Source organism: Oncorhynchus clarkii, unplaced genomic scaffold (genome assembly GCF_045791955.1).
Source record: "Oncorhynchus clarkii lewisi isolate Uvic-CL-2024 unplaced genomic scaffold, UVic_Ocla_1.0 unplaced_contig_1136_pilon_pilon, whole genome shotgun sequence".
NCBI lineage: Eukaryota > Metazoa > Chordata > Actinopteri > Salmoniformes > Salmonidae > Oncorhynchus > Oncorhynchus clarkii.
The window spans coordinates 1-5,466 of record NW_027260364.1 but is presented as its reverse complement, the minus strand read 5'-3'; the positions used below and the strand labels follow the sequence as shown (position 1 = coordinate 5,466).

General features: G+C 44.8%; 1 pseudogene; it reads right to left on the bottom strand.

Annotated features, from left to right (window-relative positions):
• Positions 1-1,417: 1,417 nt before the first annotated feature.
• LOC139401378 (inward rectifier potassium channel 2-like) lies at positions 1,418-3,301 on the bottom strand (annotated as a pseudogene).
• Between the last annotated feature and the right edge of the window lie 2,165 nt (positions 3,302-5,466).

The following is a 5,466-nucleotide window of genomic DNA, read 5'->3' as shown; positions in this document are numbered from 1 at the left end:
TGCAAGGAGAATAGTTGGCAACAGATTTCCCAAATAAAAATAACTTGTAACTGATTTCCTGGTGTTTTTACAGTCTTTTATGTCCAACAATGAAAATGATAAATAATGAAAACTTGGGGGGCCAAATAAATTCGGCCCAAGGGCCACTAATTGGGGAACCCTGATTTAGTGCTTACTATATAATTTTTTTAAATACAGTAGAATACTACAGTACACATGGTATTGGTATGCTAATATTGCATTTGCATATGTCCTGCACATTCCCTTCCCCCACATCCCAATTTGTGCCACAGACAGATAACAAAAGAGAATAGAAATGAGAATAAAACAAAAATACTATAGTAAATACTACAGTATACTACAGTAATGTCTGCAAAACACTACAGTAAAAACTACAGTATACTACAGTAATGTCTGCAAAAACACTATAGTAAATACTACAGTATACTACAGTAATGTCTGCAAAACACTACAGTAAAAACTACAGTATACTACAGTAATGTCTGCAAAAACACTATAGTAAATACTACAGTATACTACAGTAATGTCTGCAAAACACTACAGTAAAAACTACAGTATACTACAGTAATGTCTGCAAAACACTACAGTAAAAACGACAGTATACTACAGTAATGTCTGCAAAACACTACAGTAAAAACTACAGTATACTACAGTAATGTCTGCAAAACACTACAGTAAAAACTACAGTATACTACAGTAATGTCTGCAAAAAACACTATAGTAAATACTACAGTATACTACAGTAATGTCTGCAGAAATACTATAGTAAATACTACAGTATACTACAGTAATGTCTGCAAAACACTACAGTAAAAACTACAGTATACTACAGTAATGTCTGCAAAAACACTATAGTAAATACTACAGTATACTACAGTAATGTCTGCAGAAATACTATAGTAAATACTACAGTATACTAGAGTAATGTCTGCAAAACACTACAGTAAAAACTACAGTATACTACAGTAATGTCTGCAAAAACACTATAGTAAATACTACAGGAATGTCTGCAAAAACCCTATAGTAAATACTACAGCATAATACAGTAATGTCTAGAAAAACGCTACAGTAAATACTACAGTATACTAGAGTAATGTCTGCAAAAACACTACAGAAAATACTACAGTATACTACAGACAGATCCACAAAAACACTACAGTAAATACTATAGTATATAAATATAGTAATACTTCTAAAGTATAGGTATATATAATTTTTTCATGTGGAGTGTCTCAATGTGACAACTTTCCAATGTTCTCTTGCAACTTTCAAAGGCTCACGCACGCACGCACGCACGCACGCACGCACGCACGCACGCACGCACGCACGCACGCACGCACGCACGCACGCACACGCACGCACGCACGCACGCACACACACACACACACACACACACACACACACACACACACACACACACACACACACACACACACACACACACACTGTATAAAATGCTACCTAACCCGTCTCATTCCTATAGTGCCACGGGCCAGAAGAGCCATCAACTCCTCTCAGTCAATCTACCATCGCTTCCCACCAGATGAGGGACTTGTGTAAAGAGAATAAATAATATTGCATCATTTTCTCTGGTCTGTTAATTCTGTATTCGCTTGTGCCTGAGTGTCTTCCTCAGAAAATGACACTCACCTCACAGTCAAGCCATCCTGCAGTAGTACAGACAGACGTTAGGAGCAAAGGTCAAACCTATCATAATAGTATTTCATGTAGTATTTCCCCCCTAACATCTCTGCAGTCATATTTCTGATTCTCGTCTTAGAGGCCTTGCTTCTGAAGGCATCGTCAGACTCCTGGTATCCTGATTGTGTTCAGAATGTACAGAGACTGTGTCTGTGTTTGTCTCCTCCAGTGTTGCGTTCTCAATGTCGTTCTCAATAGCACCCTGATCCTCCATTTTTACCTCCTCCTTCTCCTCCCCATCCTCCTCTTTCTCCTCGTCAAACGTCTCCTCCATCTCCACTTTTTCAAGGGCCACCTCGTTCTCGTAACAGAAGGAGTTGGAGCAAGAGACCAGAGACTTCTTCTCGGCCAGGTCCCTGGCACTACACTGGGGCGTGCTGCTCACCTCGTAGGTTTTCTCAAAGCGCGAGTAGTCCACCTTGTAGTAGTTATTCTCCTCGAACAGGACTGGCTCGAGCGGTGGCCCCAGAGAACCTCGCTGGCCACGTAGGAGCTGCGGCACTGGGTGGTCATGGCCGTGGCTTCCACCATACCTTCCAGGATCACCACCATCTCAAACTGGGACGTTTCCAGCTCCTGTTTGCTCATCTCATACAAGGGGCTGTCCTCGTCGATCTCATGGACAATGGTGATGGGCGACACCAGGAAAACGCGGTCGACGCCGCTGTCGAAGCCCACGTCGATGTCCATCTGGTCCAGGGGGATATACTCGCCTTCGGCCGTGGTTCGCGACCTGAGGAGGTGGGCGCGCACGTGGGCCTCCACCAGGTGGCTCTTGCGCAGGTTCCCCACGCGCCACATCAGGCACAGCTTGCTGTCCCGCATGGCCACCGTAGCATAGTGGCTGAAGATCAGCGTCTTGTTCCTCTTCTTGGGCTTGGCCATCTTAGCCATGACGGCGCCAATGATGAAGGCGTCGATGATGCAGCCGAAGATGCTCTGGAAGACCACCATGAAGACGGCCACGGGACACTCCTCGGTGACGTAGCGGTAGCCGTAGCCAATGGTGGTCTGTGTCTCCACGGAGAAGAGGAAGGCGGCGGTGAAGCTGTTGACGTTAGACACGCACATCTGCGTCTCGTTCTCCAGGTCGCCGTAGGAGAGCGCTACCAGCCAGAAGACAAAGCCGAAGAAGAGCCAGGAGAGGAGGAAGGACAGGCAGAAGATGATCAACATCCAGCGCCAGCGGATGTCCACACAGGTGGTGAACAGGTCGGCAAGGTAACGCTGGCCCTTCTCGCTCATGTTGATGAACTGCACGTTGCAGTGGCCATCCTTCTGGACGAAGCGGCTCACAGCCGGCTGCTGCGCCGCGTGAACCTTGGCCACCGTGCCGTTGGCGTAGCCGTTGGGCACGGCAGCGATGGCGGCCAGCTTCATGCCGTCTTCCTCGGAGGAGACAATGCTGTAGCGGTGGCTTCGCACGCTCCCCATGGCTTCCCCCTGGGAGGAGGAGCAGCTGGGCCCAACCGCTGCTTCTGCTCTGGAAAACAGTCTGAGTTTTTGGTAGAAGCGTTGGAGAAACAGTTTTGAACGCTCGCGGGGACCCACTAAGAGAGGAAATGTGGAGTTTAAGACTTTTGGGTCCTAGGGAGTCGGATGGGGAAAAGCTGCCCCTGCTGCTGTTGCACCTGGGCTTCTCCAGAGGAGAGCCGTGCTGGCGAGGGGCCTGCTCAGTCCTCCTCTCTTATGGGTGTCTCGGACCTCATCAGTGAAGTGGGCTGTGGAAAGGACAAGCAAAAAGAAAAGTCTGGGTTAAGACTAATCGGTGGAACCACAAGGAAAGATCAGCGGCGTTCAACCTGTTGTCTAAATGATGCATTCAACACTCAAATGTGCCAGCGCCACAACCTGACCATTCACACGGAAGTAAATACATTCTACTGTACATTTTAGAATATTTAAGTAAATGTTGGGCTCTGGGATTGTAAACATGACAGACATGTATTATTCCAGTTCTGTGTCAGCTGACAAGATAACAGATCCTCTCAGCTCTGCTTAGTGCTGGTATTAATTAGGCTAGACCAGCCAATTGAAAGTCACATTACAGATCAGGTTCATGTTAATCAAACAAGTCATTGGAGCACAAAGGAACCACTACAGTGCCTTGCGAAAGTATTCGGCCCCCTTGAACTTTGCGACCTTTTGCCACATTTCAGGCTTCAAACATCAAGATATAAAACTGATTTTTTTTGTGAAGAATCAACAACAAGTGGGACACAATCATGAAGTGGAACGACATTTATTGGATATTTCAAACTTTTTTAACAAATCAAAAACTGAAAAATTGGGCATGCAAAATTATTCAGCCCCCTTAAGTTAATACTTTGTAGCGCCACCTTTTGCTGCGATTACAGTTGTAAGTCGCTTGGGGTATGTCTCTATCAGTTTTGCACATCGAGAGACTGCATTTTTTTCCCATTCCTCCTTGCAAAACAGCTCGAGCTCAGTGAGGTTGGATGGAGAGAATTTGTGAACAGCAGTTTTCAGTTCTTTCCACAGATTCTCGATTGGATTCAGGTCTGGACTTTGACTTGGCCATTCTAACACCTGGATATGTTTATTTTTGAACCATTCCATTGTAGATTTTGCTTTATGTTTTGGATCATTGTCTTGTTGGAAGACAAATCTCCGTCCCAGTCTCAGGTCTTTTGCAGACTCCATCAGGTTTTCTTCCAGAATGGTCCTGTATTTGGCTCCATCCATCTTCCCATCAATTTTAACCATCTTCCCTGTCCCTGCTGAAGAAAAGCAGGCCCAAACCATGATGCTGCCACCACCATGTTTGACAGTGGGGATGGTGTGTTCAGGGTGTTGCTTTTACGCCAAACATAACGTTTTGCATTGTTGCCAAAAAGTTCAATTTTGGTTTCATCTGACCAGAGCACCTTCATCCACATGTTTGATGTGTCTCCCAGGTGGATTGTGGCAAACTTTAAACGACACTTTTTATGGATATCTTTAAGAAATGGCTTTCTTCTTGCCACTCTTCCATAAAGGCCAGATTTGTGCAATATACGACTGATTGTTGTCCTATGGACAGAGTCTCCCACCTCAGCTGTAGATCTCTGCAGTTCATCCAGAGTGATCATGGGCCTCTTGGCTGCATCTCTGATCAGTCTTCTCCTTGTATGAGCTGAAAGTTTAGAGGGACGGCCAGGTCTTGGTAGATTTGCAGTGGTCTGATACTCCTTCCATTTCAATATTATCGCTTGCACAGTGCTCGTTGGGATGTTTAAAGCTTGGGAAATCTTTTTGTATCCAAATCCGGCTTTAAACTTCTTCACAACAGTATCTCGGACCTGCCTGGTGTGTTCCTTGTTCTTCATGATGCTCTCTGCGCTTTTAACGGACCTCTGAGACTATCACAGTGCAGGTGCATTTATAGGGAGACTTGATTACACACAGGTGGACTGTATTTATCATCATTAGTCATTTAGGTCAACATTGGATCATTCAGAGATCCTCACTGAACTTCTGGAGAGAGTTTCCTGCACTCAAAGTAAAGGGTCTGAATAATTTTGCACGCCCAATTTTTCAGTTTTTGATTTGTTAAAAAAGTTTGAAATATCCAAGAAAATGTCGTTCCACTTCATGATTGTGTCCCACTTGTTGTTGATTCTTCACAAAAAAATACAGTTTTATATCTTTATGTTTGAAGCCTGAAATGTGGCAAAAGGTCAGCAAAGTTCAAGGGGGCCGAATACTTTTGCAAGGCACTGTATGTGTATCCATCATATGAGG